Source organism: Oryctolagus cuniculus, chromosome 10 (genome assembly GCF_964237555.1).
Source record: "Oryctolagus cuniculus chromosome 10, mOryCun1.1, whole genome shotgun sequence".
NCBI classification, from domain to species: domain Eukaryota; kingdom Metazoa; phylum Chordata; class Mammalia; order Lagomorpha; family Leporidae; genus Oryctolagus; species Oryctolagus cuniculus.
In genome coordinates this window covers 32,592,667-32,605,811 of record NC_091441.1, presented here as the reverse complement: position 1 = coordinate 32,605,811, position 13,145 = coordinate 32,592,667, and the positions used below count along the sequence as shown (strand labels likewise).

Sequence of the window (13,145 nt, the reverse complement as noted above, 5' to 3'; positions counted from 1 at the left end):
ATGCTGTCCTGTTATATAGCAGACTATTAAACTATGTTAACAGTCATATCAGTTATGTTCAAAATGCTGCTCCTTTGTATATAAACATAGTGCAGTTCTGTAGCTGTGAAGGCCCAGGCCCTTGACACGGCTATTCTAGGGTAGGTAGTAAAACATCCCTCCAGGACTGCAGCAGCTGCCCTAGTGGAACGCTATTGACTTGAGTTACATTGGAGCTAAATATAACTGGTGCAGTCATGTCCACAGGACTGCAGTGATAGCCAGGACGGAATGTGCTCTCCGAGACGAGGACTTCTTGGGCTTTGTTGCCACAGATGCAGCTTTGCCATGCAAACTCTCTTTCCCGTTCCTCCATCCTGTTCCTTTCCTGATTATTCCTGCTTCTCCTTTTTTCTCTTCTGATTTTCTGTGTCCTTCCTCTTTCCATACTTTAGGTCCCAGTTTCCTCAATAGTCCAAAGAAGGAGTTTGACAACTTTTAATGCACGTTCCTGAATTCTTCTTATATTTCCTTTTTTTCTCTGTTTTGTTGTTTCCTTTTGATCTTTTCTCACACCTTCTTTTTTCACTCTTTTAATTCCTTTATTTTTCTCTATAACTCCCTCACTTTATCCACATCTAAACAGGACTATTCCTAGAAGAAGTCTCCTCATCTCTTTCTAGGATTTACTATTTTACAAAAAGAAAATTTTTGCCAGATTTAGACAGTCACACATTAAATAGTTAGGTCTTCTTACAGTTTCTGGCAGAATGACAGAAAAATACGTGGAAAAATGGAATACTTTTTAATTGGAACTTTTTTCTCCTTTCCCTTTCTCTATCCATCACTTTTTTAGCTACCCACTTATTAGGGAAAGAATAGAGATTGATTCTGGGAGAAGGAGATTATCTTCAGTCATCCATACCTCTCAGGAAACCAGCTGCCCCAGATGGGCACTGCTTTCTCTGGAGAAAGAGGGGCACTTGAAACAAAGAAAATGGACCAAAGAGTCACTGAACTGGCAAGGGAGCACTCATCTGTCTTAAAGTGAAGGGGTAGTGTGGACACGTTCCTGCCGACCTGTGAGGTCTTGTGTGACATTTATGAGTCAGTTTATGAGTCTGAGAGGGGAGAATGGGTACTTTGGCATGGGCCAGGGAATATTCACCAAACTGGCATAGCTTCCTAATCGTGGAATGTTATATTATGCTCTACTCAGGTGAACCTCATTTTCAGCAGCAGCAGCAGATATTTTCTGGAAGAGAAATAGAACATGAATTTCTATAAATTGAACTGTAGCATCATTGAGGAGCTCAGAGAACATTCTGACAGATATTACAAGTCAAAGGGGGTATGGAGAGCTGCTTGAAAGCAGTCCTGTGGCTCGTTTCTTTTGTTAGCGCTCATTTTTATGTCTGGTTTCTCTCTCCCTGCCCCCTTTTGATGGGTATCTTAAAAATTAATGCTTTTGGCCGGCGCCGCGGCTCAACAGGCTAATCCTCCACCTAGCGGGGCTGGCACACCAGGTTTTTGTCCCGGTCAGGGGACTAGGACAGGCCGGATTCTGTCCCGGTTGCCCCTCTTCCAGGCCAGCTCTCTGCTATGGCCCGGGAGTGCAGTGGAGGATGGTCCAATTGCTTGGGCCCTGCACCCCATGAGAGACCAGGAGAAGCACCTGGCTCCTGCCTTCAGATCAGCGCAGTGCGCCAGCCATAGCGCGCCAGCCACGGCAGTCATTGGAGGGTGAACCAACGGCAGTCATTGGAGGGTGAACCAACGGCAAAGGAAGACCTTTCTCTCTGTCTCTCTCTCTCTCACTGTCCACTCTGCCTGTCGAAAAAAAAATTAATGCTTTTACTAGAGGATCTCAATGTGTTTCCATAACTTCTGTTTTGTCTGAGAGAATGTGCAGCTTCTCCTAGATGAGAAAAGCAGAAGTTTTTAAATATGATTCAACTAGCCCCGGACACACAACCTGAATCTGAGAAGGGATCTTAGAGATCTTTCGTTCAACCTTTTTGTAAGTGGAAAATCTGAGCTCATTGTGGAGTGGTGACGTTTGTGAGTGCATCACCCACTACACTCTCCTTGGCTTTTACTGTAGACACTTCTCTTGTGGCCCGTGAAGAGATCTGAGCTTCTCTGGGCCACACCTGTTCTCTGTCTGCGTGGTTTGCTTTTCTTGAAGATGCACTGAGACATAAGTAATGATTTGAAATTCCTTTGAGGGCCTTTCTCACAAGACTGCTGCAGAATCCTGACTTCCCCTAGAGGAAGCAGTGTGTGCCTCAACTTCTGGACACTGTCTTTTGCCAAGACTATAGCTGTTTGTGGTCCCCACACTTTCCCCATACAACTAAAGTTTAAGCACAGTTGAAATTTCTTTTCTCCAGGGCATTTTAATACTTAGGAAGACATTAAAGATGAAAAACTGCTTAATATGCCTGAGTAATTCAATCATAAAATAACAGAAGCATTTCCAACATACTGAAAGGTGGCATTGGAGTCCTGGATAGAGGAACTGCTCAATGTTTCTCAGCTACATACCTGAAGGGTTAACTTGTTAACTGTGTGTTCTTGATTGCCTCATTGCATGAGCAAGACCCTGAGCTTGGATCTGAGATGAGAGGGTTAGAGCACCTTGGGTTTGGGTGTCCAAAGAGGTCAGCTGGTTCAACTCATTCAGCAAATGAGATGACACATTGCTGGCATAATATCAACCAGACAAGGTAGTGGTAGAGGTAGGGGAAGAACTGGTTCATCAGCTTTGTCCCTGTCCACTGAGTTGTGAGTGTGGGGGTGGAGCTAGTGTTGTAGTGCAGCAAGTTAAGTCCTGGTGTCATGATGAAGTGGGTTAAGCCTCCACTTGCTATGCCAGCATCCTGTACTGGGGTGTCATTTCGAGTTCCGATTGCTGTGCTGCTAATCCAGTTCCCTCCTAATGCACCTGTAAAGACAGCAGAAGGTGGTCCAAGTACTTGGGCTCCTGCCACCCATGTGGGAAACCTGGAAGGAGTTCATGGCACCTGACTTCAGCCTGGCCCAGATATGGCCGTTGCTGCCCTTTGTGGAGTGAACCAGTGGATGGAAGGTCTCTCTCTTAATCTCTCTCAATCTCTCTCTCTCTCTCTCTCTCTCTCTCTGTGTGTGTGTGTGTGTGTGTGTGACTCCATCTTTCAAATAAATCTTACAAAATAAATTGTAAGTGTGTGAGCAAGATGCCAGAGTATTGTGTTGGTAATTACTCTATGCTTGGCCTGAGAGTAAGCTGAGGAATCCAGAAGTCATGCCTCAGAGCTTCCTTTCATTTCACCCATGCTACACACCTCTTGATATGTCCATTATTCTACAGTATCACGTGTATGTACATGCACTTGCATTCTGGTAAATTAAGGGTATGCCACATTAGGGTATTGAGAAGAAAAATTAAAATGTTAAAGGAAAATTGATCTAAGTGTAAGAAAGGCAAGAGAACTTAAATCACTCTTTTGAAACTGTTTTCCCTTATGGATAATTTTCAAACACTGTTTTTGTTTTTTCTGAAAGCCCATGAATCTGTCTTCCACCACGGTCAAATTTTAACAGGAATGATCACAATAGCTTGTCCTAGGTGAATGTATCATATCTGAATCTTTCCTGGAACACTGTCTCCTTTTCTGCTTCCTTGGGGGAAAGTTCCACACCCTTCCAATCATCACAAAGATTGTTACATATTTCTGTATTTACATTTTCATTCTATCTAAATTTGTTCAAGCTTTATAGGTTGCATGGATAGAAAATTCAAACACGCTGACAACAAGCCTACATCTTCCCACTGAGCTTGGTTTTTCCACAGGAGGCTTGTGGTCATGATGAGCATCTTTTCTCCCTATTAATGGTGCTTTCAGGCAGTGTCCTTAGATTCAGAGGATCAGCCACCTCACCGTGGCTTCTAATCCTCTTTATATCAGACTCCTCATGCTGCTTCACCTGGCCCAGCTGGCAGCTTCCATCTCAGGATTCCATTATCACTTGCAGTGAGCTCTGCAGAGCCAGTATAGAACTGGGTGCAAAACTGGATCTAGTGTGTCACTTCCTAACTATACTGCAAGCTCTATAAAGCAAGGGTAGGAATTTTATGTTTTTTTTTTTTTTTTTTGTGACAACAATTTGCATAGCAAAATCTTGGCAACATAATGTGTGCTCGGATTGATTGAATGTCAGGGCACGGGGAGAATGTATATTAAAACCACATTGTGTGGTTACTACATATAGGTTCTTGCTTGATGGTGTGTTTACATTGTAGATCTAAAGTTTGTGTCCATTGATTTCATTTTTTCCATATTAAGAGTTTATTTTTCATGTTTTCTATTAAGACGTTGGTAGCTACAATACCAAGCAGCATTTTAAGTTTGCTTTACTCAATTTAAAACCATGGAAACTTTTCTAACCTATTTTAAATTATCCATAGAGACATTTCCATTCATATTTGATGTTCTTTTCTTTTGTTTTTCTTTGAGATGTTTCAAGCCAAGAGTATTTGGCAGTTTCACATTAACTTTGTAAATCAAAAAAAAGTCCCCAAATGGTAATAACATAGAACCCCTTGGACAAGTCAGCATCTTATCATTTAAGATTTATTTGCTGAAGGTTCTGTATGCTTCCTTGCTTAACTTTTTAATTATTCTTGATGCTGAGTAACAAGTAGGATCCCTCATTTTAAAAAGATATATATTGTTAATTTAGGATGTCCCACACAATTTTACTACTAGAACCCATCATTCTCCGGGGCGCCAGAGGGAAACCATTGTACTGAAAGGCAGGAGGCCAGGGTGGTGCCTTAGAAAAGATTAAGTAGCTGCCATTGTTATCACTATTACATCTTCTCATTGATTAATACTTACTATGTCAGGTTGTTTTCCATAATTTGTCTATTGATTTAATCAATTTTGGCAGCCACATGTGTTATTTATGAATCTTCCTTGAATTACTTTGACCTTCTGATTACTAAAAGAAAAGAACCATATGAGATATGAGCACATGATATTGTGGAAGGAGTACAAGACTGAGAAGTAAAATACATGTCTGGTTGTCCACTATCTGTCTATCCCTGCTTAAACTCGGGCTTTCTTAAAGATTCAGCTTTGAGGGACTCCTAAATTATATGGATTACAGGCTGAAGTAAAATAACTCTACTGAGGGTTAGCAAGGAAAAGAAGCAGAAGCATTTAGGTTGTATCTTGAAGGATGAATTGGAGTTGACTGGCTACATATAGGTGGGTTCTGGTGGGAAGTGGGGGGATAGAATTCACTAGCATGTGGTGATAAAGATGATGCAGCTTCAAATGGGGAAAGCGCCACCTGAACTGGGGCTGGATTCTGATGCTGAACAACCTGTTGGAGCAAGCAGAGAGTTTGGACTCACCCTCTGGGCCAACAGAAACCACCAGAACTTAGACATAAGGCAGTGGGCTCTTCACTCTGCCCCTTAGATGGGAGTATTCTCTAGTGACAGAATAGAGACCAGATTGAGTATGTGAGATTGAAAACTCACCAACCATCTGGAGACTTGTGGTTCTAGTAATCGTTTGCTTCCTGTACTATATTTTCTTTATGGGGGTGGGGAGAAGTATGTCACCATCACTGGTTTACTCCCAAATGCGTGCAATGGGTAGGGATGGGCCAGGCTGAAGCTGGGAGCTAGGAACTCAATCTTGATCTTACAAATGTATGTCAGAGACTCAATTACGTGAGCCATTTTCTGCTCTCCTCCAAGTTGTGTATCAGCAGCAATTGCTGGAATTGGGGGTGGAGCTTATATTTGAACCCAGGCAATATGATATGGGATGCAACCATCCCAACCAGTGTCTTAACAACCATGCCAAATGCATGTCCCTCTTCTCTTTTCCTATAGTTTTAAGTAGAGAGGTAGTAATTGCTTCTTCTTACTAATTCCTTGTGCTTTCTTCTATACACGCTGTTGAAAGTGAATTTTCCCTAACAATTTTGACTTGGAAGTGCCATCTGTCTTGTTAAGACTCTGGCTGAAATAACCTCCTTCACTCTTATTTGTATCATTTGTTTCTCTGTTTATCTCCCCACTTGCCTGTAAGCATCCAAAGCACATTGTGTCATTCACTTTCAAGTCTTCCCTAGTTCAACTGAAATTTACCTTCTGCCAACTATGTTTACTTGGAAGCACTGATTTCAGTGTCAGTAAAGTTCAATGTCAAACAGAATAGCTCAGAAAGCCTTCACAGGGAAGACTTGAAGTGAGTTGATAAGTACCGCTGGCCAGTGTGTATCATGAGAAACTGAGGGTAATTCTAAAAAGAACACAGAGGAGTAGACATTGAAGCCTAACAAATAGCACACCTGCACCCCATGTCAAAGTGCATGGGTTCGATTCCATATCCAACTACTGACCCCAGCTTCCTGTTGATGCAGACCCTGGGAGGCAAAGGGGCGATGGCTCAGGAAACTGGATTCCTGCCACTCATGAAGAAGACAATTGTGTTCCTGGTCAGCCCTGCTACTGTGGACATTTGGGATGTGAACCAGCTGATGAGAGTGTGCGTGCTCTCTCTCTCTCTCTCTTTCTTCCTTCTTCTCCCTTCCCTCTCAATAGAATAAAATGAAACAAAGAACACAGAGCAAATGTGGACAGGAAGCAGGCAAGACCCTTGCTGGGGCCCTGAGGAAACCCAGCCTTCCTAGAACTCATGGTGCACTGTGGATAGAAGCAGCAGGAAGTACCTTTGGGAAATCTTACTTCCCCTCCAGAGCGTGTCTCCTTTTCTCATTATACTTGACATGGGCTTACTTTAACATGACTTTGCTGATCCTAAACATTTCCTGGAGCAAGGCCAGCAAAGAAAATTAGAAACTGACCAAGGAAGAAACATTTAAAACAAATTACCAGTAAATCTAAACCAATGGGTAACTGAGAGTTGCTACCAATCCTCTTTCCCCCATCTTAACCCATCAAGAGGATGCAAATCCTACACAACCTAGGATTGTGTTCTCTGCAGTGAGTGGGCTGTAGCATGAATGGTGCAGGTCGCTTCTGTGTTTAATTGTTAGCAACAGAATTCTGAAAGCAAATTTTTGGCACAAATGCATCCACTGTCCCAGTGAGAATGTTGATCTTTTCTGTGGAGATACTGGAGAATTTAGGTGGAGACACCAGAGAGGGTAGAGTAAGAGTTGGAGAAACCTGATTTTTGGAAAGAGAAATGTATAAAAAACAGTTGAATATATCTGGATAATATGGCTTTGAAATTACAATCTGATGCTCTTAGAAACATGAAATTTTGCTTCATTTTCATATAAAGGCAGCTCCAGAAAAAAGTAAAAGTTCAAAAAATTAATTGCATGAATAAACCTTAACCATATTCTTTCAGTCTGGACATTCATGCCTCAGGGAAAAGTAATGTGTGTGTTTGATTCCTGACCTGAGCATTTAACAGGAAAATTAATCTGCCATCTTGAAAAACTCCCTGCACCTCGAAGGGAAGCAGCCCATAAACATTGCCTCACCGAGTTATCTAGGGCCTTTAGCGGTTTTCTGGGTCCAGGAAAGAGGCTCTATCATGCAGGGCATCCTTAATGAAGTCTCACAGGACAGGCATTACTGTTCTTTAAATAAGTGCTCAGGCTCTCTTTGGCCACAGCACTTACCTAGATGTGGGAGAGAGAGCTGGGACCAGGGTGGAATGAAACAGAAAACTCAAAACTTGAGTCTTAGGAGGCATGATTCATGAGAAAGCAGTCCTCAATAGACATGGGAAGCTCTGCACTTGTGGGACAGGGGACAGTAAAGGGTTATGAAGTAGGAACACATAGAATATCCTTGTGAAAGGAGAGAATCAGTGTGGAAAGCAGGGGTCCTTATACCCTGTTAGAATGGCCAGTGTTGAGACAGTCACATCCCCTGGGCTCACTTCCACCTGCCCTGCAAAAGGCAAATTGCCCTTACAGCTTCCCTGTGAGTAGTATTTTCCTCCCCCATTTGTGCAGGTCCCCAGTGGATTTAATGGACTTTATCACTGCATTTGTTGCAAAGGAAAGCAGTGGGGAGCTCTTATCCTGGGGATTCTTTTCTTCTTTTCATGAAATACCCACACCTTTCCTCCTACTAACATATATTCAGTCTGCTTCATTTGCCTGTGTGAGGTCTCTGAAATAGACAGCAAAGGACTGGGAAAAGAAAATCAAGATTGAGAGCCACCAAGCTGGCTGTGAGTCCCAGGTCTCCCTGGTGAGTGTCCTCCTTCCAGAATATCATCTAAAACGGGAATATTGGACTAGTTAATGTGTCTGCTGAGTTCTGAAATGCGGTGATTTTAAAGAAAGAAGTGAAAAGTGCAGTTGAACCCCTTTATTCAGATGGAGGGCAGTAAGGTTCCAAAGCCAGCTGAAAGCAGTGTGTCTGCTCTTACGGCTTTCTGGTGTCCCTTCAAGATCAGATTCAAGCAGCACTTGGGACAGGGGTCCCCAAAAAACAGAAGTATAGGAGATATCCATTCCTGAAACTCTCATGGCAATCTGCCACAGCTGATTGAATGACAGTTGATTCAGTGAGTGGGGATCTTAACACCCTTTGCTTAGCATGTCATGCCCAATTGGAGGTTTATTGGAACTCCAGAGCTTCGGAGTTTGATGTACATCACTGTGCTGAAGGAATAGGGAGGCAGAAGTTGAAACAGAAGGACACAGGGACCAATTAGAAATGCTTAAAGCCTAAAGAGACACTGGACATCACCTAATCCAGGAAGAAGCTTTGCTGATAAATCCCTTGCAGTGTCATGGAGAACTGTATCCATGTAGAATTGTATTCATGAGGAATCGTGTTCATGAGAAATAACATGCAGAATTGTATGTGAAACTTAAATTTGAAATTTTTTGAAAACATAATACACTTCTCTTAATTTATGAAGAGAAAAAAATCAGCCCTGCAATCCTGACCCCATCTACCCGTAACTCTGAACATTCATGTAGGTGGAAAGGTTTAAATGAGCATACACATGTGTGCTCACACACATGTGTAGTTTTGCACATGCATGCTCACATATATATGCTCACTCACATATGCATGCACAAATATTATTTTTCTTGTATGTTACCAGCACATAGCCCCACATGCCTTGCGAAAAGGAGGGAGCTAGCAGTAGAAATGATGGATCGAGAAGCTGGCATTGTGGTATATTGAGTTAAGCCACCACCAGTGATGCTGAAATCTCTTATGGTGTAGTGGGTAAAGCTGCTGCCTGCAGTGCCGGCATTCCATATGGGCACTGGTTCATGACCTGGCTGCTCTACTTCCTATCCAGCTCATGAGCCTGGGATAGCAGCAAAAGATGACCCAAGTACGTGGGTCCCTGACACCCATATTGGAGACCCAGAATAAGCTCTGGGCTCCAGGCTTCAGCCTGGCCCAGCCTCAGCCATTATAGCCATCTGGGAAGTGAACCAGTAGGTAGAAGAGCTGCTCTCTCCGTCACTTCCTCTCTTTCTGTGACTCTGTCTTTCAAATAAATAAAAATAAATATTTTTTTAAAACAAGAAATGATTGATTGCTAATTCTTTGTGCTGGCTGAAGAGAAGGTCATGGGTTTCCTGTAGACCAGTCATGAGAGTAGAACTGTAGACTTACTCATCTGAGTATGGAGTATACATTACCAAGTAGAACTTGTGCTTTTGGAATGCAATGTTTATTGTGACTGCTGAAGAAATCAACATATCTGAGGAGGGGGGAAGGTAGAAAGTAGTTTTATTTAAAGTTGCAGTTAGGGGAGCATTTGGTACAGCAGTTGAGTTGCCACCTGGGACAACTGCATGCCATATGGGAGTGCCTGGTTTGCATCCTGCCTCCTCTGCCTCAGATCCAGCTTCTTGAGAATATACCCTGGGAAGCAGCAGGCAATGGTTCAAGTATCTGGGACCCTGCTACCCATATTGGAGGCTCAGATGGAGTTCTTGTCTCCTGGATTTGGCCTGGTCCAGCCTTGGCTGTTGTGGGCATTTCAGGAGTAAATCAGTGAATGGAAGATCTCTATTTCGCCGTCTCACTCTCACTTTCTGTCTCTCTTTAAAATAAAATGAAAATACATAAAATCTAAAAAGTGGAAGTTGCAGTTAAATTTTTTGAGCTGACACTGAACACAAATGTCTGTCTTTTTCTCCTCTAACATGCAGAGAAAGGAAAGCAATACAGCAGCCCACACCCCATACATAGTACAAACCTGCCATAGCTCTGTGTGTGCAAAACAAGTGCAGGCCTGTCTGTTGGTGGGGATTCCCCACAGGGATCAGCATTCTTGGGGTGGCTGATCCAAGAGCTGACACAGGCAGGGAGGCAATAGGCTTTTCTTGCTCTGAAGACAGTGTCTTTCCTGAGTAGGACAGCTGGCCAGTCTACCAGAGAATAACAGCCTGATCTTGTTCCCCATAGAAATGAGCTTCTATGAAGAGGCCCAGTAGCATCTGGTCGGGTGGCCTGAGCAGCTGCCCTTCAACACACCCGGCTCTTGTAGAGAAGTGGAAGCAGTGATGTGTGGGCTCACACAGCAAAGTCTACATGTGAGTCCCTGCAGGCAAGGCTTTCTGTGCCTCTGCTGCCCATCCTGCTTCCTTGTGGTGTGCACATAGGCACTCACACACACACACACACACACACACACACACACAACCCTGCAGAAGTTAAGTCCTATGCTGTAGTGATAGTGATCTCACTCCTAAAATGTTGGGTAAATTCATTTTTTTTTTCTTTTTCAAGCTCAATCATTTTATTGTAACATAGCATCCCTTTGGAGAAGTATGATTTGGCTACAATTCTGATTGACTCTCAGTGCTTCTAAATTCCACTAGAAAATATTTTGGGGGCCATAAAATAGCCTTTAGTGAGCAAGAGGAAATGGTCTTGCAAGCAGTTGTGGTATGAACTCTTCTATTAAATGAACAAGAAGGCTTTATTTTCCCCACTGTTGTATTGGAGGTAGTGTTGTAGCTTCTGCTATGCACCTGCACAGACCAAGAGGTATCTGTTGGTGCCCTGGATACACATCTTTTCTTTTTTTTTTAATTTATTTTATTTATTTGAAAGAGTTATAGAGAGAGGTAGAGACATAGAGAGAGAGAGATCTTCCATCCGCTGGTTCATTCCCAGATGGCCACAACGTCGAGAGCCGCACCTATATGAAACCAGAAGCCAGGAGCTTCTTTCAGGTCTCCCATGTGGGTGCAGGGGCCCAAGGACTTGGGCCATCTTCTACTGCTATCCCAGGCCATAGCAGAGAGCTGGATCAGAAGAGGAACATCTAGAGACTAGAACTCGTGCCCATATGGGATGCCAGCACTTCAGGCCAGGGCTTTAACCCATTGCACCACAGCGCCGGCCCCTGGACGCGCATCTTTTCTTTTGTCCGATGGACCCAGAGCTGTTGGCTGTTCCACGACAACACTGGTTTCTCTGCCCCAGTTGCACATTGAATCACCTCTTGCCAACACCTTAGAAGTCAGGTTATTAGATGTGAGCTGGGATGGGTCCAACACATAAGCTGGAAAATGATAACTCACAGGGAAGCATTTCCTCAGGAGTTATGATTTGAGGAGAGCTTTTAAGTCCAGGAAATACCACACCAGCAGACTTGGGCTTCTTCCTGTTTCAAAATTGTTTTTAGTGATGTAAAAAACTTTATGGGCCAGAAGTGGTGCCAAGACTGTCCCCTCTGTGGCAATAATGATAGGTGACTCCTGAGGTCTCTCTGGGCCCACATCGGTGACATGTTCATTCTGAGCACCATCTGTGCATTGATAAAAATCAAGAAGACCTAGACCCTTCCACCCCCTTTTTTCTTAAAGAAAATGTAGTTTCTTCATAACATTTTCCATACCTGTTTCTCAGAATATTTTCTACTAATGTTCTATGGTCAAATAAAACTAAAGTCGAAAGTCCATTGCGGCTGTGTCTTTTGCAATGAAGTCAGCCCTTTTGGAAGAGACCCTAGGATGATGACTCCCTCTAGAATGTCAGAGGATAAGAAACCATCTGGCTGTTGCCCGGGAAGGGGAAGAGTCTTTTTTGTTTTCTAGAGGCAACTTTTCCTCATGATGGAGGGACACATGCTGGGCAGAAGTGGAATGAAAGACGCCAACAGCCTTGTGCTCAGCCATTGGCCCCGCAGGCTCTCAGGGCTTGGATTTCCTGCAGAATGTGACAGTGTGACAGAGTTGAATGTGTGCTAGACTGGGAGCAGGATGCCTTCTGTGAGATCTTGGACCTCGGTGTTCCCATCTGTAAATGAGAAGTTGGAACCAGCTCCCCAGCTCCATCCAGGCTCTACATTTTCATAATTTTGCCATCATTAAAAAGGGAAACTTGCACAGCTTTGCCTTCTGAGGGAAGAGAGAATATGTGGGGGATTGATGCAGCTTGTATTCAGTAATTAATTAATTTATGCAATACACACTCATGTAATTCTGTAGAAGGTGCCAGACACGGTGCTGGGTGCTGCAGATGCAAGACTTGAGTGATAAATTCAGGGTCCCAATATACTAACAGAGCACAACTGTTTCTGGACACAGGGGCTCTGATTTTTTTTCTGCTTCCCAATAATCCCCTAGCCCCCAAATTTGCTAAGGGGGTAGAATAGTGCTTAAGCCATGCTGGATTTGGCTCATAGATCTTTGGTCTTTTTCTGTTAGAGAGTCCACAAATGCTATTGATTGAATACTGATATTTCACAAGTCCTATGGGCTAGAAGTGCATTGATGAACAAGGATGAGGACTTGCCTTCTAGGAATCCCCGATCTGATGGAGGATTCTAGCAAAGAGTAATGTGAGGATGTAATCTACAGTTGAAGCAAGGGCTAAAGGAGCAAAGAAAGGATACCTATACCAGTAAGAGTGTAAGGATAGAGAAGCACAGTTGGAACAGAGAACCACACTGGTTTCAGGGAACTGAAATCTGTAGAAGCTACTCCTAGCTTATTTGATTTAGGATAAAGTTCTAGAAAAATATATAAAAAATATACTCATGTAAAACCCATTGTAGATGCAACATACTGTTGGTAGAAATGGAGACCGTTGCATGAGGTCACGTGGAGTTTGGGCTCAAAGAATTCAGACACGAGGCCAGACCCAAGGGTCAGGCTGAGTGCCTCTGATTCCTTAAATTTTAATTTAC

At 43.2% G+C, this 13,145-nt stretch overlaps 1 protein-coding gene across 3 annotated transcripts in view; it reads left to right on the top strand.

The window, feature by feature from the left end:
- Nucleotides 1-13,145, top strand: part of SETBP1 (SET binding protein 1) — a 384,629-nt gene that overhangs the window by 120,478 nt on the left and 251,006 nt on the right. The gene's annotated exons all lie outside the window — the stretch shown is intronic.